General features: G+C 42.8%; 1 protein-coding gene across 5 annotated transcripts in view; it reads left to right on the top strand.

Annotated features, from left to right (window-relative positions):
• The window catches only part of rerea (arginine-glutamic acid dipeptide (RE) repeats a), a 165655-nt gene that overhangs the window by 54778 nt on the left and 88175 nt on the right, over positions 1 to 22702 (top strand). For 2 of the 5 annotated variants that reach the window (XM_061768680.1, XM_061768652.1), the window contains exon 1: positions 9384 to 9897. The exons of 1 other annotated variant lie outside the window; for it this stretch is intronic. The gene's annotated coding sequence lies outside the window, so the exon portion shown is untranslated. Of the gene's footprint in view, positions 1 to 9379; positions 9898 to 22702 lie in introns of those variants that run through there. 2 more of the 5 variants (XM_061768672.1, XM_061768689.1) reach the window with 2 other exon arrangements.

The following is a 22702-nucleotide window of genomic DNA, read 5'->3' as shown; positions in this document are numbered from 1 at the left end:
GATGCTGCCGCCACCACCATGCTTCACGGTAGTTATGCTGTTCTTTTGGTGAAGAGCAGTGTTGTGTTTGTGCCAATCATTGGAATTATAGCCTAAAAATTCAATCTTGGTTTCATCGGACCATAACTCATTTCCCCACATGTTTGGAAGATTTCAAGTGTTTTTTTTTTCCCTTTGTAACATAATACTTCCTTTGCCCAGACATATGAAGAAAACGGGAGGTTGTTGTCACATGCACTAGTAAACATCCAGTACTTGACAGAAATGTGTGCAGCTCCTTCAGTGTTGCTGTCAGCCTCTTGGCAGCCTCCCTGACCAGTTTTCCTCTCGTCTTTTCATACATTTTTTCCTGATTGATGCCTTTGAGCAATGAGATCCCTCTGATGCTATGGAAGCTCTCTGCAGACCATGGCTTGTGCTGTATGATATGACTAAAAAAATGTCAAGAAAAGCTTACTAGGACAGATGAAGTTTATTTGGGGTTAATCAGAGGCCCGTTGAAGTCAACGCAACTTTATTTATATAGTGGTTTCACAACAGCAATAGCTGTACCAAAGCACTGTACACAAAACATGAAATATTTTTGAAATAAATGTCCTTCTCCAAAACAAAATCTTCTCCAATCAAAATACTAATTCACATTGGCACTTCACATACAGGAGGTGCAGAGTTTTATTCCCTCTTGTTGCACGTTGTTTGAAGCTGTTAGTAGATGAGAGAGGCGCAAGTTTGAAGACTCCATTGACCAGTATGATGGATTTTATTTATATCCTGCGATTGGCTGGCAACCAGTTCAGGGTGTACACCGCCTCCTGCCCGAAGATAGCTGGGATAGGCTCCAGCACTCCCGCGACCCTAGTGAGGATAAGCGGCTCACAAAATGGATGGATGGACTATATATACTGTACAAATTCAAGATAAAAATTACCGGATCAAAGGCGTCATCTTTGATTTTTTCTTTTAAATAGTGGCAGGTGTGTGCTGACTGAACAGGCTTGTGTAGACTTTATAGCCACTGTATATTTAGTCGTACTGGCCATTAGTGGGCAGCACGGTCGCCGACTGCTTAGCACATCTACCTCACAGTTCTGAGGACCGGGGTTCAAATCCCGACCCTGCCTGTGTGGAGTTTGCATGTTCTCCCCGTGCTGGCGTGGGTTTTCTCCGGGCACTCTGGTTTCCTCCCACATCCCAAAAAGCATGCATGGTAGGTTGATTGAAGATTCTAAATTGCCCTTAGGTGTGAATGTGAGTGCGAATGATTGTTTGTTTATACGTGAGCTGCGATTGGCTGGAGACCGGTTCAGGGTGTACCCCACCTCTCGCCTGAAGATAGCTGGGATAGGCTCCAGCACGCCCGAGACCTTTGTGAGGATAAAGCGGTACAGAAGATGGATAGATGGATGGATGGCCATTAGTGTGGTGATACTTAATGTCAATTTGGCTTAATGAATTACAGTAATCCCCCTATTTGTGGTTGGACTCTGTCCCTATCCGCTGTGAATATCAAAAAGCCTTGAGGAATTGACTGCCCCTGAAAAGTGTTTATAATTGCCTATATTAATTGTTTAAACTGTAACTACGCCACAAACTGTGACCCAAAACAGTTTATAATTTCAAATGTATCTTCCATTACCCTTGAAAATGAATGGTTTACAGATTATTCAATTATTATTTTTTTTGCTCAGTCTGAGGTCCTAAGCGCTCTGGAGAAGGTTTTCATCCAGGATATCCCTGTTCTTGGCCGCATTCATCTTTCCTTCAATTGCAACCAGTCGTCCTGTCCCTGCAGCTGAAAAACACCCCACAGCATGATGGTGCCACCACCATGCTTCACTGTTGGGACGGCCAGCTCTAGGAAGGGTTCTGGTCGTCCCAAACGTCTTCCCTTTAAGGATTATGGGGGCCACTGTGCTCTTAGGAACCTTAAGTGCAGCAGAATTTTTTTTTTATAACCTTGGCCAGATCTGTGCCTTGCCACAATTCTGTCCGTTCCTTTGACCTCACGATTCTCATTTGCTCTGACATGCACTGTGAGCTTTAAGGTCTTATATAGACAGGTGTGTGGCTTTCCTTATCAAGTCCTATCAGTATAATGAAACACAGGTGGACTCCAATTAAGCTGTAGAACCATCTCAAGGATGAGCAGAAGAAATGGACAGCACCCGAGTTAAATATGAGTGTCACAGCAAAGAGTCTGAATACTTATGGCTGTGTGATGTTTCAGTTTTTCTTTTTTTAATAAATCTGCAGAAATTTCAACAATTTTCTGTCAATATGGGTGTGCTGTGTGTATATTAATGAGGGAAAAAATTAAATGATTTTAGCAAATGGCTGCAACATAACAGAGTGAAAAATTGAAGGGGGTTTGAATACTTTCCGTACCCACTGTAGCTCCTCCCAACGTACAAAGCTTGTCTCGCAGTCGAGATGTATCACATACTGTGTCAACATACTTCCTTGAGACCAATTCCTATTTGGATGGTGCTTTGGCACCATCTTGTGGCATCTTAGCCCGCTATAGAAAGAGTGAAAAATGTTAATAGTTTAACCTTTCGATGAATAAAGGAAGTTAGTCGTAGCCCCCCCCCCTCCAAAAAAAAAAACAAGAGTGAAATAATGAAGAGGTGGGGGGGATAACTGTACATTGTCTACAACCAGCAGAGGCACTCTTGATTCTGTCTCAACGAGTTTGCTTCCTGAAGAACAACAACATGACTCTGCAGCTATGTAACATTAATCTGCTATTGCAACTTCTTCGGGCAGCATTATTTTATGCAACAATGGTGCAGAAACAGGAGTTAAGAACGTTCTGAGAGAGATTCTCCCATCCCATTAAAGAAGTAACATGGGAGAAAAAAAAAATCGATCGTCAAGTAGTTTAATTTGAAGCACACAGTTTTCATCAGTATCTCGCTATCATATTGATTTGAGTGTCATGTTTATATAAGATGATATTTACCACTTGCAAAAGTAAATTAAAAACGGGGGAAGAAGTGGAAAATTGAGTGGTCCCTCTTCCGAACTGCATCCATATGGAATAAGATTTACCTATATTCACATTACCAAATGGCCCTTTTGATTTGACTTTCCCGTTTCCCTCTCTTGAGTAGCTTGGCAAAGAGATGAGACATATGTAGCCTGCAAGTGTCTTTAGTTTCCTTAGTGTTTGCAAGGCAGCCAAATGGGAGTGTGAATAGCTTTGTAAACAAGATATCTGTGTGAGCCGAGACCTTGCACTGATTGCCTGAAGGGAAATACCATTCCTTGGCTTTACTCGCAGTTTCACTCTGCTAATGCTCATAAATTAAGGGTTCTGTCATGATTATAAGCTGTCCCTCTGGATACCTTCCAATGAACATCTTGATTTTCACTCAGTCTTTTGTCTCCCCCTCGATAAGACTGCTAAAAAGATACTTTCACTACCATATCTAGTTGTGTAATTTCCTTGAGTTTCAAGGAGTTTGGAAAGCGTTTATGCTTGCTCTTTCCTCAACCACCTCGAGGCGATCTGTGTTTTAATAAGTAGCGTAAGACCCTGTTTTCTCATATAATTCTCAATCCGCGAAGACTAAAAGGGCCATTTCATTTTTTTTTAAATGCTTGCGTGCCAGCCGAGGAATGATTGGAGCTGTCGGCGCTCGCTGTCAGAGAAAGGAACAGTCAGTTGAAGCAGCAGTCCGTCACACGGGCTTTGTTCTTTATGGGTAGTGTATGTGTGGTTGCAATAGACGCTACTTTCAAAGCTCCATCTGGAAAAGCTCTGTTCAAATTTCTAACATGAGCAAGCTACTCTGTCGAATGGTGAAATTGCCCTCGCGTATTATGTTCTGGCATCATTGTTACACTGCAAAGATTTAGTCATGTGTTAAAGTCCTCTTCAAGTGCACCACCATCCGCCATAAAGCAAACCTTCCTCTCGGTTTACAAGTCTGTTGCTTTTACTCAAGCCCCCCACCTCTCCAACTTGTCGGCTCATCCCTGGTGAATGTATTAAATGAAGTTACAAGATAGGAGTACTTAAGAGGCCAGGGCCTCTGAGGTTTCTCCCAAGCTTGGCTCACTCATCCATGTCTGTTTTTTCCCCCCTCTTGTTTCAGCTACTGGCTCACTTATTTGTATTTCTGAGGTCTTTCTTTGCCTCTGAGTGGTTTGTTGTGTGGAAGAATCAGGCTAAAGCAAACTGTGTGTGTGTGTGTGTGTGTGTGTGTGTGTGTGTGTGTGTGTGTGTGTGTGCGCGCGGGCATGTGCGTGCTGATTGTGTCCGCCACAGCTTTTGTTAAGTATTTCTTTTTAATGAGCACAAATGGCGACAAGACTCCTATAAAGCAAAAATGACTAATGTGACTGAGGAGGGAGGGCAATGCATTTTGGCCTTTGATTTATGTGACATGCTGGGGTGTCAATCACAGAGCTACTTATGTTATTGGTATATTTTGTCAAGGATCATATGACGATACAGCAATGGTTTGATGATAATCGTCAGATTGGAGGGGGAAAGTAAATATGGTTGTTTAGGGAACTGAAAAAATTAACCGGAAGAAACAGTCTCTTTATCAAAAGAAACTAACGACAACTCAATTTCTATTGCCCATGACAACATGATGAAATAGCCATTATGACATAATCAGTAGATTAGGGCTGGGAGATTCTACAATACACCTCTGAAACTGAACATGAAAACCTGTAGAAACAGTTGGTTTATTAAAATAAAGTAACAACCACTCAATTTCTATTGATCCCCAACAATGACTGTTACAGCCATCAATAATCAGCCGAATGAGGGTTGGGAAAATCTATGGTATATCAATGTAAATGAAAAGGTGAAAACTATTAGGAAAAAATTGTCTCATTAAAAAAAAAAAAAAGCAGTGATTGGATCCATTCTTGGCACTGTTGGGACTCCTAGCTCCCTGTCAAAAAAAAACCCCAAACAAGAGTTGTGGAGCAGCCAAATATTAACTTATTGTTAGTTATTTGCCTTTTTTGCAGTGACCAACTGTTTTTGGTTTTGCTTGGATTGGAGACAGTCTTGGTTGGGCGTACTCAAGGGACGGAAGAGGGATTGTGATGGGTTGTTTGAACGCTGAACAGAACTGAATAGACAGTCAGTTTCCCAGATACATGCTTAGGCCTGTTGAATGCAGACTGCTTCGCTTGTAACTGCACCGGTTGTCTCCTTTCATTATCGGTTGATGGTGCCCAACTTGACAGAGCCATGTGATAAACAGAGGAGCTGTGAAATCCTGGAGGTGGAGTTCTCGTCAACCCGATAATGGGATCCCATCTTCCAAGGGGGAGGGGAACTGGCGCCCGTCGGCCCATCCAGCTTTGCTTAGGAAAGCCGTCGCGGAGTCTTTCGCCGCTCCTTCCCTTCTGCCCGGCCAACCTAAAGATCCACTTTAAGATGCGCCGGCACCACCCATTGTTATGTAGCAGCGCTTTTTAACTTACCCTAGTATTGTAGTGCTGCTGCAATGTATGTGTGAGAGATATTTATTTAGATAATATGATAGTGTAAAAACACGCTGTCAACACTATTGTACATTGATTCAACTCTTGTGACTATTTCGACTAATTCTACCGACCAGAAGAACATAGAGAATTGTACACTACACTACTTTGTATACTACAAAGAAGATTTCTGGCCACACTGAAAAACATAAGAATCAAAATTCGGAGGAATTAGAATAAAATCATAAAAGTATGAGATAAAAGTGATGTTGTGAGAATAAAGATACAAGAACAAGAGTAATGTTGGGAGAATAGTCGTGTTGCAAAAATACAAAATACACGATACAGTGGGAACTTCACTTAGATGACCAGACAGGAGTTTTAAAAAAAAAATACTCACCAAAAACCAGAGGGTCGCCAGTTCGTATCCCTGCCTGAGGGGATGTCGTCCTTGTGTCCCTGGGCAAGATGCTTAACCCGGATGAATGTGGTTGGATGTTTGGTTGTGGGCGCAGGGGCTGTAGGCGCAGAATGGCAGCCACAGTTCTATCAGGCTGCCCCGGGGCACTACACAAGTAGTAGTACATTTGGCTGAATGTGTGCAAATAATATTGCTTGAAGCCCTTTAGAATTCATCCTGCTTTTTTATCCCAACAGTCACATCATCAATAAATACATGTACAAGGGAATCTGTTCCATTGGCAGCCATATATGCCCACGCCATGATACTACCACCGCCGTGCTTCACTGATGAAGTTTTATGTTTTGGATCATGAACATTTTCTTTTGGACCAAGTGCTAATTTCATACAATACAGCTTCACTCAAACCTCTGGAATAAGTTTCCTTTCACTAACTATTTGTTGGTGTATTACTCTGCTTTGATTTTTGTTTGTTTTGTTTTGTTACCTTTGTAAGACAGGTCATTTTTAGTCACTGATGGTGTGGTTGTGGTTCATTCGCCTGACTTCCCCGCAGGCAGCGTGGCTTGAGTGTGAAAGGCTCGCCGTCTTCATATGTGTCCTGTGATTGACTGTCGACCAGTACAAGGTGTAGTCCGCCTTTTGCCCGAAGTCGGCTGGGCTATGCTGTAGCTCCCTGTGACCCTGAACAGGGTAGGCGGTGTAAAGACCGAATGGACGTATGGATGCGAGGATGAAGGACTAGGCATGTACAGCAGGTGTACAAATGTACTGTTATGTCCTCTGCTACTAGTTTCAAAAGCACTTAGTCTCTGTTAGACAGAACATCACCTGTTTTCATTTCAGATTAATAACTGGTGTGTACAATTTATACAACCACCAACCTTGTTAAATGTAAAATGTGTATGTAGACTGGAAGTATGACTTACCATCAGAGCGACGAGTAGTTGCCTTGGGAGCTGGAAGAGGTTGTGTATAGGAGAAACCAACCCCACCCCCTTGCCTCTATGCCTCTATTGAAAAGGAGACGGCCAACATGGTTTGTAGGACAATGAAGGACCCCCTCTACCTACCCAGTGTGCACACACGCACATTCACACACACACACACACCACCCTCGACTCAATTTCTATTGATCCCCACTGCCTGTCTCTCCTGCTCCTGTTTGGCTTCTGTGCAAAAAAGCCTATCGCGTTGACCATTTCCTTTGGTTAATTGGATTCTGACAGTGATCCAATATCGTGTTTAAGACAATGAAAATGTGTCGAACTACCTGCTCAATGAAATGGAAATACTGTTGTTATTTCATAACTTAGTGCAGTCCATTGTTATTTCCCTGCTGTTTCAGCACCACTTGGGGAGGGGTGGATTGAGCTGTTTTTTTTAAAAGACAAAGCAAATTGTCATTTTAGCTCTAAAATCTCTGAATGCATTTAACGTCAGGCGCTCGCTAACTCCTACAATGAAACCATTGGTGATATTGTAAATGGAATAATCACGTGATTCCCCCTGCCTATGTTTTAATAGGCAGTGTAACTAATTAATTCATCATTCCAAAATGCAAATGAGCTCTCCGAGCCTCAAGAGCATCAATTCGCTTCTCGCTGCCGGTGTCTCTTCCTACTAGATCAGGGGTGGGTAAACATTTGTGCTCAAGGGCCACATTTGATTTTTAAAACGGACAGATGGGTCAGGTCATTTGTAGATGAGGTTTGATTTAAAAAAAAATATATATATGTGTGTGTTTAAAATGGTTTATTTTAATAATGAAATAGTAATACTAATTCACATTATTTTGCACTGGTAGTCTAGTCGTACATGGTGCTGCCTTTCTTTCAGATGGTGCACGTTCTATTCCTGGCCTCAGTCCTCAACACTGCTTGTCCCAAACCTACAGAAAATGCAAGAAAAGGCATCCAGCTTAAAAAAAACAAAAAAAACAAACAAACAAACTGCCAAACAAATGATGTGGTGACCCTGATGAGACGAGCCAAAAGTCACAACTAATATTTTTTCAATCATTTATTTTAATTTGCAAATATGTTTTGGTTTATTTACAAAATATGAAGTAACTATTTATACAATGAGATAGTCACAAATAAATGAAATCAAAACAATGTTAATAAACCAATTTCAGAAGAAAACAACTAAAATGCTAAATGCTTGGCAGGCCAGGTTGAAAAAATAAGCAGGCCGTATGTGGACCGCAGGCCCTTCTCTGCCCACCAGATTAACTCGGCCAAGTGTTGTTTGGCATTTGATGTTTTATTATTGTTGTTACTATAATTTCTGGAATTTAACAGTGAAGCAACTTAGTCTATATATATATATATATATATATATATTGTTTCATGTTAAATTCCACAAAACGACCCTCGTCAGCCACCGTACTTTCTGGTTATGCAAACACGCATGTGCGGTGCCTATAGTGTACCCCCGCCCCCCCCCCCCCCCCCTCCCTTGCCATCAATCAAACTACCCACATTAACCACTGTCTTTCCCGTGATAATTATTTTGAATCTGCTCCACTGTTTTCGCTCTTTTTTTTTTTTTTTTTTTTTTTACATTTTCTTTGGGGTTTTTTTGAGCTCATGTCAAAGTAAGAGGTAATTGTATATAAGCGAAGACCAGGGCTGTGCTCGGAATTGTTCACTCATTGCCTAGTCCCTAGTCACTATGAAGGAATGTTTATATAGTGGACTACATAGTTCCCTCATCAGTGCAATGAAAGATACCTTTTGAAAACTACTCGGGCGTGCCGTTATTACGTCATTGCTGTCTCATAATTACCGTCAGTTAGTTAACTTCCTGTTTGATATTAAAAAAATAATATTCTTACATTGTTTTAAGATCAGTCATTCCAATAATTAAAAGTTTAACTGATATACACGTCTTGCTTTTGTTCTTTTCCCACATCTATTTTTCCCCGTAGTGGCTTCCGTAGCCTGCTGACCTGCTCACCAATCCAAAAGCACAACCCAATTTAACGCGGGTTTATTGCCGTCGGAAGTTCGCCACACATTACAGCAGCATGCAACACGCTTCCCATGGCTGAATAAAATTAACCGACCGTGGCATGCGGGAGAACATGTAAACTCCACGCAGGCGGATTTGAAGCCGGGCTCCTCGGAATTGCGAGGCGGATGTGCTATTCATTCGGTCACCGCCAAAAACGCGACATGGTGATATCGATATGTCGTCTCGTGTTGCCAGTGTTCTGACCGAGACACAGCAGGATTTTACGGCCGTAATCTGACATAGTGCCATCGTGAGAGACCAAATTTGTCTTGCATTCTGATCCAGTCATAACCGCCGTCTTGCCCTTGATAATTACATAATATCCGCTTCGTTTTTTAAAAATTCATTCGTTTATTTATTTTTTCGCGTCTTGTGTCTGAGCGAAGACGAGGTCAGCCATGTGGATGCGTCTGTTGAACAGCTGAGAGGGAGGGGGAAGGAAGGGGGGGGGGGGTTGCGACCAGGAGTGTGCGTGCGTGTGCGCGCGCACTGGGAAGAGAGGCACGAGGGTGGCGTGCGTGCGTGCGTGCGGAAAAAAGGAAGCGGTGCCTGTAAACGGCGAACTCGCTGCTTTCCTCTCCAATCAACCAGCAGCGACGGGTTACTTTTAGTTTTTTTTTCTTTTTTTTTTTTCCTTCTCTCTCTCCCTCTGTCTTCCCTCTCCCCACCCCCCGTTCTCGTCGTCGATGAAACGGCGAGTAAGAACACTTCGGACCGGGCTTGGGGGGGGGAGGAGGTACCGCCGAACCCCGCACTCGCTCGTCTCAGCCCAGCTCGCCTCGCTGCCTTCGGACGTAGGAGCGAGGTGAAGCCGTCTTTTGTTGGAACAAGTGCCGCTCGCTTCGCAGCTCCTCTCCTGCGTGTGGCCAGTGGGAGTTTATTCATGTCCAAAAGAAAACCAAGTGTGTTTCGTGCTTGCTTCAGCGAGTTCGTTGGGTCATCCCGGGCGAGGATTTAAAGAACTTATTTGCACCGGGACTCCCCGAGAATCACCAGACTGGCGGGTGAGTAGTTGGACGCAGAGGAGGGCGAGGAGGGGGCGGTTGGAGGAGGTGGGCTGCGTGCGTGTGTGTGTGGAATTAGAACTATCTGATGACTACAGCCAGCTGGCATTTAAAAGATGCACTTTTGTTGTTGTTGTTGTTGTGTTAATTCCGGGTGCGGCGAGTGCGTGTGACCTGCTGTGTTGTGAGTAAACTGGAAGTTGGCGACATTGTTGTAAAACTTGTGAGCAGAAGATGCTTTGTGGAAGGGGGAAAACACAAGTAAACAAAGAGCTCTGATGCTACCTCTTCACACTGTTTCAATGCTTGAGCGGAATTCCCCTAAATTTCACATTTCAAATGGTCGGATTACAATAAGTGGGGTGTAATGATAGAAAGTAGCTGACTGACAGGTTTGGGTGGCTGGGAATGGTGTACCGGTTGAAAACTGTTGAAGGACCACCAGATTAACTTGACTTCCCCCTTCAGCCCCCCAGAGGCTGTGAACCCTGGCCCAAGCACATGCTGCTCTCACTGTGGGGGTGAAAAGAAGAGGGGCTGTGCCTTTTGAGGAAAAGAACAAGGGGGGCTGCTTAGTTGGTGGGATGTGTTTGTAATAAGGGGAGGGGGGGCAGCTGAGCATTTGAAAGCAGACCAAATTATTTGTCTGAAAGGAAGCTTATCTAATGTTTTCCAGTCTATGAGGAGGAGAAGTGTGCTTGTGTGAGCGCACTCGAGACAAAATTGCAAAATTGGTCATAGTGAGTATTCATGTGACACCAGTCAGAAGTCATATCCACAGCAGGGCTCGTGGCTACATCAGCACAAAGAAGAAAAACTCAAACGGGCTGGGCAGTAATTGCCTGCAATCGCTGCCATTATAAAAACAATTTCTTCACAACGCCTCCTCCCAAACCGCTCTGCTCCTGAATATTTTGCCCAGCTATTACTAAGATGTTGCATTGCTAATTACGAGGAGCTAATCTCCAACGTGCCTGCATGGCTTCCTGTACCGCCCCCCCACCATCAACAAATGAAGACAAGTGACCTCTAGTTGAATGATTCAGATGTGATTAATCCACTGGAGTTAGGAGACGCAGTGTGGGCTCGCTTGCAGATAACGACACATTATTGGAACGTACAGGACGTTTAAGCTCTCAAAAACGGTCCGACGAGTAAAGGGCAGCCTCTGTTATAAAAGTCATAGAGGAATGTAGCTGTGTGGCATTGTATAAACACCAGGTGCACTTCTGGTTAAACATTTGACTCAGGATGACTGGCTGTTTCCGATTAGAATTGCGCCACATCAACATTGTTCCATCAGATTTTCTTTCTATAGTGTCAGTATGTTGCAACCATACAATCGAGGAGATGATCTGATTTGTTAATAATTTATGTATAGTGGCTGTCTAATAAGTCATAATGTTACCATAGATCACTGTTTTGCTATTTTACTCAGTACTAACTTAAACGCCATTTGCTTTTGGAGCAGAGTGAAATGTTCTCCCTTTAGTAGTCCTGCTAGAATCTTACTGTCTGCAATTCCATTGTGCTGTTGACTTAATCATGCTTGAGTTTTTAAGTCACTTTCATTGGTGGTGTTTATTTGACAGTGGTCAGAATTAGGTGTTACATTTATGTTTCGGTTTGTGCGGCTCGCAACACTGTATGCTTAAGCGACACTCAGCCCCACAACACGTGAAAAGCATTTTACGGTACATTTCCACCTCCCCATTTATATTGTCACTGCAAAAAATATCACTTTATAATTCAATGAGTGTTTGCCAGGCACTCGTTTTGTTGCTGTTTTTAGCTATTGAGCCCTGTAGGTGAGTAAATGAAAGGTTTAATGAAGAGGTTGGCTCCTTTATGCTCTGTTCATATAAATGTGACTGCGTTCATTTTTCCACAAGAAATCACATTGTCAGATAAAACCTCCCTTCGCAGTTTGAAACAGCTCCTTCCAGGCTCCGCTTAAGTTTATGCTATCCATTTAGTGTCAATTCTTGCACCCTGGCCGAAAGGTGAAGTGGTCAGCCCTGTTAAGGTGTTTTGTACGGCATTCCAAACGTTTTTGGTGAGACTGCAACAGGATTAGAATTTAGCAGCAAAAGCATACCATTGTACTGCTATTTTGTACCTTCTGATGTCAGGTTTGAAATGCTGCTTACCAAAGCTTGCAGCACTTTGAACCCGACGTGCACTTTGATCCCTGTTCGAATCTTCTTGGCTCTGGTGGCTGTTCATGTAAAGTAAGGGAGGTGAAGTAGCAGCGTGAGTCACCCCTGCACAAACAGCACTTGTAGCAGAGAGCCGGTAAGCATTCAGCTCACACACTGGCACATGTTTGAGTGTCACCTCTGAGGAATCTGACATCTGTATCAAAGAGGCTGTTTCCGGGCATGGACATGAGAGAGAGAAACAGAGAAAGAGCCGTGCTTCATAGAAACAGGCTGCACCGGCTGCCCAGCCGCTTAGAGGCAGATGAATGTTTGACAGAGCACTGGAAAAATATTATTTAATGTGCTCGCAAAATGGCCCTGCTGGGATTGCGCCACACTGTGTCTCTGGCCCCTTTTTTCCTTCCTGTGACAGGATGATGGCAGCTGCTGGCTGGTAGAAAAAAAATATCTCGAGGTTCTCTTTTTTTTTTTTTTAATTTTTTTTTTTTTCATTCTGAATGATGTAATCCACCAAGAATCGGAGGAAAGACAGTTGTAAATGATGCAATGTTGACATGCCTCTCATTTTCTTTCAAATGGCCAAAGTCTGCTGGGGTCTGCATATTTTTCTGTTGTTGTTAATATGTTGAATGACTCCACTATTTCAATTACATATATATGACCTAGTTGTTATGCTGCACCGTGTGAATGAAAATACATCCCAGTTTGCCTCATGGAGAAAAAAACCAAAACCAAAACCATTTGTAATACACCGATTAGATAAATGTCTGTTGATTACTACTGTCTTTTTGGCTGTGTTAACGCTACTTAGTTACACACACACGCACACACATCAACCGCTGTCACCCTCCCACTTTTGACCTCAACAATGCAGGATTTGCGAGAGCCGCCTCATCATAAAGAGAGGCAGAAAATCAATGAGAAGCCTTGGCTTCCATGTCATTGTTGCCATCATTTCCATCCCCCTACACACAGGCAGACATGGTTGCTTGAAGGACTCAGGGGCTTTACATATGAGTGTCTTGAACAACACAAAACAGATTTTGTTTTGTTTTTGTTTTTTTTGGGGGGGGGGGGGATTATCATTTTGGTTCAGTAATTTGCTTACATGACAACTGTAAACATTTTAAAACGATAGCACTGCCAGTCTGCATCGGCATGCATCTGTTTATAATATAGTTAAAACAGTTGTGGCTGTAGTCAGTGCTGAAGTAGAATTTTAATGCACCGTATTTTCACGACCATAAGGCGCACCGTACTAAAAGGTGCAGTCTCGGTTACGGGGTCTTTTTCTGTATTTAACACATACATAAGGCGCACCGTATTATTGGGCGCAGGCATGGTAAAACATACGCTAGCATAAAACATACGGTAGCATGCACGTACGCTAAAACAATGTTTTTAAAAAGGGAGCGGGAGCAAAATTGAGTTTGGTTGTACTTTATTGAAGTATTTAACAATGTACATTATTTTGGATCAATCCTCATCCACAAATCCATCAAAGTCCTCATCTTCTGTATCCGAAATGAACAGCTGGCCAAGTTCTCCATCAAACACGCCAGGTTCCCTCTCCTCATTGTCGGAGTCAGTCTCGTTGCCGTGCAGCGCCTCAGACGTGATGCCGGTTTTTACAAAAGCTCGAACAACAGTGCAAGCAAACGTTAGCCCAAGCATCCACAATCCATTCAGAAATTGTGGCGTAACTCGCCCGGCGCTGCCTCCTAGTCTTAGTAAAGCTTTGTTCGCCATCTGTCATCCATGGCTCCCACGCCGCTCACAGCTTCACTTTGAACGCCCTGTTTACACGGATGTCCAGCGGTTGGAGTTCCTTCGTCAAGCCTCCCGGAATGATGGAAAGCTCCGAGTTATTGCACTCAGTCGAATGGTGACTGTAGAGACGCTTCTCCCGGTTGTTCTTTGCTCATTAATCCATTGCTCGAGTTGGTCTTCCAACTCGGGCCACCTCGCCTTGTTTCCGCGGAAACTCAGCTTCGTCTTCTTGACTTGGCGAAGCTCGTTTTCCTGTTTCCTCCACTTGCGAACCATGGATTCGTTGATCTTGAATTCTCTCGCGGCTGCTCGATTCCCATGTTTCTCCGCATAACTAATAGCTTGCAGTTTAAACTGTGCTTCGTAAGCGTATCTCTTCGTAGGAGCCTTTTTCGGGATCCTTAGCCAAACCGATGCACATACCGGAACTATTATACCTACTGGGGGCGTGTCTTTAGCGTCCTCTGTCACGTGCACCCTTCCCCCTTTACGTCCGCATGCTGTCCTCAGTCACGTCCTCCTTCCTCTATATAAGCAGCGTGTCGGCAGGAAATGCTCCCACTCAGTCAAGCGGAGCGCTCATTAAAGTCACACAACAACATTTACAGATTTTGGAACACACAAGGTGTGCCGCATTATAAGACGCCCCGCCCATTTTGGAGAAAATTTAAGACTTTTAAGTGCGCCTTAAGATCGGGAAAATACGGTACAACCCCAATTCCAATGAAGTTGGGATGTTGTGTTAAACATAAATAAAAACAGAATACAATGGTTTGCAAATCATGTTCAACCTATATTTTATTGAATACACTACAAAGACAAGATATTTAATGTTCAAACTGATCAACTTGATTGTTTTTAGCAAATAATCATTAACTTAGAATTTTATGGCTGTAACACGTTCCAAAAAAGCTGGGACAGGTGGCAAAAAAGACTGAGAAAGTTGAGGAATGTTCATCAAACACCTGTTTAGAACATCCCACGGGTGAACAGGCTAATTGGGAACAGGTGGGTGCCACGATTGGGTAGAAAAGGAGCTTCCCTGAATTGCTCAGTCATTCACAAGCAAAGATGGGGCGAGCTTCACCTCTTTGTGAACAAGTGCGTGAGAAAATAGTCGAACAGTTTAAAGACAATGTTCCTCAATGTACACTTGCAAGGAATTTAGGGATTGCATTATCTACGGTCCATAATATCATCAAAAGGTTCAGAGAATCTGGAGAAATCACTGCATGTAAACGGCAAGGCCGAAAACCAACATTGAGTGCCCGCGACCTTCGATCCCTCAGGCGGCACTGCATCAAAAACCGACATCAATGTGTAAAGCATATCACCACATGGGCTCAGGAACACTTCAGAAAACCAATGTCAGTAAATGCAGTTCTCTGGGCCCGAGCTCATCTAAGAATCTGGGTTCAGAGAATCTGGAGAGATCACTGCATGTAAGCGGCATGGCCAAAAACCAACATTGAATGCCGGTGTTTTCGATCTCTCAGGCTGCACTGCATCAAAAACCGACATCAATGTGTAAAGTATATCACCACATGGGCTCAGGAACACTTCAGAAAACCAATGTCAGTAAATACAGTTCGGCGCTACATCCGTAAGTGCAACTTGAAACTCTATTATGCAAAGCAAAAGCCATTTATCAACAACACCCAGAAACGCCGCCGGCTTCTCTGGGCCCGAGCTCATCTAAGATGGGACTGATGAAAAGTGGAAAAGTGTTCTGTGGTCCAACGAATCCCCATTTCAAATTGTTTTTCGAAATTGTGGACGTCGTGTCCTCCGGGCCAAAGAGGAAAAGAACCATCCGGACTGTTATGGACGCAAAGTTCAAAAGCCAGCATCTGTGATGATATGGGGCTGTGTTAGTACCAATGGCATGGGTAACTTACACATCTGTGAAGGCACCATTAATGCTGAAAGGTACATACAGGTTTTGGAGAAATATATGCTGCCATCCAAGCAACGTCTATTTTATGGACGCCCCTGCTTATTTCAGCAAGACAATGCCAAACCACATTCTGCACGTGTTACAACTGCGTGGCTTCGTAGTAAAAGAGTGCGGGTACTTGACTGGCCTGCCTGCAGTCCAGACCTGTCTCCCATTGAAAATGTGTGGCGCATTATGAAGCGTAAAATACGACAACGGAGACCCCGGACTGTTGAACAGGTGAAGCTGTACATCAAGCAAGAATGGGAATGAATTCCACCTACAAAGCTTCAACAATTATTGTCCTCAGTTCCCAAATGTTTATTGAATGTTGTTAAAAGAAAAGGTGATGTAACACAGTGGTAAACATGACCATGTCCCAGCTTTTTTGGAACGTGTTGCAGGCATAACATTCGAAGTTAATGATTATTTCCTAAAAACAATCAAGTTTATCAGTTTGAAGATTAAATATCTTGTCTTTGTAGTGTATTCATTTATATATAGGTTGAACATGATTTGCAAATCATTGTATTCTGTTTTTATTTATGTTTAACACAATGTCCCAACTTCATTGGAATTGGGGTTGTATTATAGTCATTGTCTCAAGGTAAATTTAATTTACACTGCCGTATATTTTTGTAGCACACCACAGTGAGAAGCAGATTACAGCTAAACATCACCCCAACAGTAATCAGGACGGAAGTAGACTAGCATCTACTAGTTTAAATGGATTCTTGTCCACAGTGGTACTTTTACTTATAAGAGTTTGCATTTATACTGTATGTCACATATATATTGACAGTCTATTCAATAGCCTTGTTTTGTTTGGAACAGTTTTTCCAGATATATGTAGTGTTTCGCTACAAAGTGACATCGCTGCTGTTTTTGCAGGTCTGTGTGAACGTGGATCATTTTGACAAGGTTGTATCTAGACATGTTACCCTAAACGATTGAGCCAGCCTGGTAAATCGTTGCAGGTAGTGGTTCACCAGTGAGCTAAGTCCATACTTGCCACATTTGATGTAGTACACATGAAAGGCTGCTAAGGAGGCAGTACTTTCTGCTGGGTGACTACAGAACCTGAGCATGATGAAGTGGCGGCATTGCGCTTTGATTGTTCAAAAAAAAAAAAAGAAATTTCCATCTAATTTGTTGTATGCACAGTGGAAGGGCCGATATGTTTAATTAACATAAACCCCAGGAGCCTCGAATGAGTGGGAAATTGGCATAATTGAAAACAGGTCCTATCTTCTTTCCTCCCTTCTGTGTGTGCACATCCTTGAAGCGGCTCAGCTCATCGGAGGGCACTTTCACACGTGTGTGCGGGTGTGTGTGTGTGTGTGTGTGTGTGTGTGTGAGAGAGAGAGAGACATCTGGCTTTGTTAAAAGCCAGTGCATGGTCATAAAGTGGAATGGCGATCCCCACAGGGCTACCTGTTCTGTACGCAGTCATATGGAGCCTCCTTGTCCCTCCCTATTGTCATCCCATCTGACAGTCGCTCTGTCGCGTCAACACTCAAGCTTTACTTAACAATCATGAGAGATAAACATTACGTGAATTTTCAGACACTAAAGCAGCTGTCGTTAAGACTGTGTTGTGTGTGTTTTTTTATGGAGCACTCCCAATTGTCCACGATTTAATCCTTCAAAGAAGCATATACTCGCCCTTTCTCCAACAAACATGTTTTTCCTATCCACACGCTCCACTTTTCTGTATCCCTCTCTTACTTTCTGAGGAATTGTTACAAAATATGATAATAAAGTAACTGCAGCTAGGAAATGGCCATACTGTGGATCCGTATCCTATTTTAGCGAGTGAACATTTAATGCGTTTAAATGGATCACTGCTTTATTTATGCATAGAATCTGCTGTTAACTCTGAATTATACATTAGTCAATGAATAATGCATAGGTGCCATTCCTTAATGATTACTTGCCAGGCCGCACATGGTAATATTTGCTGATACATTTAGCCATTGATCTTGCTTGTGTTTAACCAGGCTGGAAGAAATTGTTGCTCCATTTTATCATAAGGGAATGGTGCTGTTTTTGTTTTTTTGGGTTTGTTTTTTTTTTAGTCGAAGAGGTAATAAAAAGCAAGCTAATTGCTGTTGTCTTTTACCAATGCCTTTTGGAAATGACAAGTAACCTCTGAGGAATGAAAACAAAATGGATGTAATCTTTCAGCACACACACACACACACACACTCTCTCTCTCTCGCTCTCTTGTATTTATAGATGTCATGTCTTCCATTTTTACTAAGATCTCAGAAAGGCCCAAATTTTCTCCTTCTCGTGGCTGCTCTTAAGACGAGTTATTCAGCCCTAAGACTCCAACAGATCAATGTCCAATTACAGTTTTGTCTTCACTGGCTTGTAGCCGTTCCAGAATGACGTGTGTTTGTTTGAAGTCCACAGTCTAGACCATGTTTGCTGGTCTGGTAATTCAACCTCTCCTTCGTAAAGGTTCTTTTGAAATTGCGTCTTTATTGGCGGCAGTCTTAACAGCTGCGCCGAGCCAGATTATTGGCACATTATCCGCATACTGCTGTGAGTCTAGCATTGCCTGAGCCCTGACACACACACACACACACACTGCCCGTTACTGCGCAGATATATTGCTTGTCCACACAATGAGAAAATATTGACTTGTCGTCACTCACTCATTTGATTAGGCGTGAGGATGATTTCGCTTTTCATTTGTCACATTGGCAAAGTAAATTGGAAAACACAACGGCAGCCTCTTTTCTTTTTATGGAGGAAGTGCTGCAGCATTGCAGCCTATCACATCTGGAAGATCTCTCCAAGCAGCAATGAATGGCTTTGTCACTCGCCTTGTATCATTTGCATTTGTCAGCTTGTATGCCCCAAAAATCCAACATGCGCCGCTGCGCGGGAGAGATGTACTCCGCCAAAACTACTGTTTTCCAGCTTAGCAAAGTGAGATGTGTTAGGTATTTTCTTTTCTTTTGTCTGTAAAATAGCATTTACTAATGCAATTTTTAAGGCACTTTTCACATTTAGCAGGATGAAGTTAACACTTCCCTTCAAGTCCCTGTAAAGTCAAAATATGTCTCATAAATTTGAAACACCACAGGGAAGTGTTTTTTCCATGCAAAACTATCCAGTGCTTCTCATGTCAGTTTTGCTTTCACCTCAGCTTCTTCAATTGTGTTTTCACTTGGCAGTCAAGAAAGCATATTTTAGTCTTCTCTATTCCTGCACTGTGTATGTGTGTGTTGGTTAACAACCATGGCCATTTTTAATGATTAAATGATTAACTAATCTATTGTCTCCACTCTGTGATGCTGGTGGGGTGTCTGTTGAATGCATGAAACCACGCCCCGCTTAAAAATGGTTGCCACCGAGGGTGTCCTGATCCAACGTTTGATATCGGATATCTACCTACATGTTTGAGCCATAACAATGTGTTTGCTTAAAGCCTCCGGTGGTTGAAATATACCTACCAGATCGTTGCAGGGCTTTCCACGCTGCGACAAGAGGTGCTATGCACTAGCTAACTCACTTGCTAACAGGCTTCCGGGACTCCTCTCGCCCGGTGGACGGGTATCAGGCTCATCCACGGCGTCACCTTCTCGCTTGGGAATTAAAATAACGACACTGAGCTTGTTCTTTAAATTGTGGAATCCAGGGAATATGCATTTTCGGGGTGTCGGCATAGCTAACTAGCTAACTTCATGCTGTAGTGGTAGAAATGGGCCTGGTAGCCTAATAACTAAGTTACTCGCAATTGCGCCGTATAACCACTGATGTGAACGAAGGCGCTCATAGAGTGGGCGAGGGGCGACTCATGCCGGTTGCCTAAGTGGGTCACCAGGCGGTGTTTTAGCCAGGGCCCCCCAAAAATATGGACAAACAGTTAATGCTATATCGCCACAATTAAGTACTACTTAGTTCTCAGTAGGGCTGCACAATATTGGAAAAAGATGACATCGGGATTTTTTAAAAATGTTTTTTTTTTAAAATTAGTATTATTTTGTATGTGTGCGTGTGTAACCTGCTATTCCGTGGATGTTGTTTGAAGGGTTACAATTTACAGTAACATTGGTGCTAATCTTATTAGAATGTCTAAGTTTTCTTATCATTGTATGCTAACACTTACCGGTATGTTAGCAGACATGTTGTTTAATTATCTGTTTTACGTGACATTTTTACAGTAATCTACAGCTGGCCGTGACAAACAACTTGAAGCAAGAGAATGTTTCACTATCTTGAATTATTCACAGTACAATTGTGATTGGTGGAATGATGTGCACAGTGCATGATGGCTATCTGAGTTTTTTTTTTTTTTTTTTTTTTTGCCTTCAACATTGAAGGACTTTGCAATGTGACTATTATGAAGACGACGATCAGACAGTATATCGTCCAGCGCTAGTTCTGTCTTTTCACTTTTTCAGCAAGTATCTTCAAACATGTATATGTATTTAGAAACAAGTCTCTGAATGCACTACACAGGGTCGTTAAGAGCAAAAAACAAAAGAAAAACAATAACAATGCTAATAATCTTAGAACTAATGATATGAGTGATGTAACGTTATCAGTTGGACTACTGCCAACATTATAACCACTAATAATGAGTGATTAAGGCATAGAGCAGTATAGTGCAGTCTGTTCTGTGGACCCGGTCATAATGAGAGCACCTTACAGGGATCACCAGTGGCCTTGTTCCTGCAAAAATAATTAGGTAGACTCGGAGCTGCCCCAGGCTGCATGTCAGGGGCTGATCTCTCTCTGAACCGGCAAATCATCTAGTGTTTTTTTTAATGCTAAAATGACAGGCTAATGGCTTTTCTTGATGCGTGTGTGTGTGTGCGTGCGTGTAAGTAAAAGCGCTTACAGCATCACTAGCGTTCATTCGCAGGATCGTCTAATTGGGTTGATTGTCAAGCTGAGAGAGCATTTTGCGGGAGGGAGGGGAGCAATTTTCTGGAAGGGATGACTGCACAAACCTGATAAGTAAACAAAAACTAGTCTAGTCACTCTGCTGATACCAGTGTGTGTTTCATGTTGATGAATATTGCTATCGAAAGGAAAGGTCTATGCTCTGCCCAGACTTGTGCCAGGCTAAGTATTTAAACTATGTAAACCACATGCGGAAAATGGGAGAGCTTGAGTAAATCATTCACTGTGTCGCTGCGCTATAAAACAAAGAGAGGAGAGAGTTAAAGGCAACAGATGCTCACATGGTTTGATTGTGCTTATTGGAGCATGACCTCTCCAGTCTAAACATTAGACAATGATGCTGTGTCTGGCTAATACTCTGCCACTCATCTGTTCTCCAGAGGCATTTGCTGTTTTTCTTTTCTGTTCATATTTATGCATTGTTTTTTTTTTTTTTTTTTGGCCCATGCTTGCTACATCACAGCACACTCAGAATACTCGCTTTAAAACAAGACAGCTTGTAATGTTTTGCAGGCTTCAACTGAGTGAGTGACTAGTTGTATCAATGACAAAGCCAGCCAAGAGTAACGCTCCCATGACGGAGTGAGCTGACTATATCTGCTAGAGAAAGAACAGTTGTAAAAGAAATACAGTTCGCCAACATGCCTTTCTGGAGGTTAGTGTCTGGGTCAGTGTTGGGATAATGATCTATAGCCATGTTCCACCAAGCGCTGCAGTTGACTTCATCTTGACAAAACCCTGATCTGGTGTGAGATTCTACTGTGGGGTGTTAAGGCTGGATAACAATAGTTGCATGAGGAACAACAAATAAAAGGGTACGAGACACTACGACTCTGCTTGCCAACACTAATTGTAAGCAGCCACAGTATTTTGAAAATGGCGTCTTCCGTTGTTGCATGCAAGACAAATTCTCTCTTAACCAGTCAACAGACTCCAGTGTACTTATCCACACAATACTTTTACTAGGAATAGTAATTGATTAATCAACTAATTGTGTCCTGATGTAATTGAGATGTGTAGATGCAGTTTTTACTCATTTGTCAAATCGTAGCTAACGATGAGAAGTTGAGTGACATCCACATATGGCAAAACTCATCTGGACAGCATTATTCTGCTCCATATGACACTGGCATGGAAACAGGAGTTCAACAGTTCATATATATCATCACATTCTTTTGAAAAACAGTATAACAATCTAGTAATTGAACATTAATTTTCGCAATAGTCAAACACCCAACAGAAGGGTGGGGAAAATTGTGTAGGTTTATTTTCCCCCAGCTTTTGGTGGAAGCGAGGCCAAAGATGAAGTTAAGACCTATTCATAAGCAGTTCAGTTTGCAAACATGCGGTTCTAAGGGTTAGTGTGAGTCATTGTAAGGATAAGACTGGACATCTGTGTCCTAGCGATCTATATGGCCCACAGTCCCTCAACCCCACCCCCGCCTCACAGACTGTCGGCTTTGCCGCTCATGCAATACACCACTTGCTCTGGTGCGCCCTACCACCCACCATAGGGGCTTATCTTGCTAGCATAACAAAGCTAACAAAGAGGATTGAAACCAATAGGATACACAACATAACCCCTCGTCAAAATGGGGGGCCTTTGTTCTGAGATCATTGGAGAGAGGACATCATAGGGAGGGAGGAGTAGTAGTAGCAGTCGGGCTTTTCATCCTCAAACGCTCAGCTTGCTGTTGCTGAAGAAGGAGATCCTCTTCCTGATAAGGCTTCACAGAAAGGTATTCCTCTGGGACTGGGCTGTTGAGGGATTTCTACAGTTCTGCCATGTGCTGATTAAAGGAACACTTGTAGATAATCCCTTTTATAAACATACCTTTGTTGTGTGCACTGAGGTGCAGCGTGAGGGGAAGACGCATGATTTGGATTTTGCAATGGTGCTCACCTTAGTGTGATCTGCCACTCTGCTGGGATACATTTTTAATGACAAAATGGGGGGCTGAAATAGTTATTACATACTGTTGCTGAGAAATGGGCGGTCTATTTAAAGCCCATA

This window comes from Phyllopteryx taeniolatus, chromosome 1, assembly GCF_024500385.1.
Source record: "Phyllopteryx taeniolatus isolate TA_2022b chromosome 1, UOR_Ptae_1.2, whole genome shotgun sequence".
NCBI classification, from domain to species: Eukaryota; Metazoa; Chordata; class Actinopteri; order Syngnathiformes; family Syngnathidae; genus Phyllopteryx; species Phyllopteryx taeniolatus.
The sequence above is the reverse complement of the archived record's forward strand: the minus strand, read 5'-3'. Positions and strand labels throughout refer to the sequence as shown.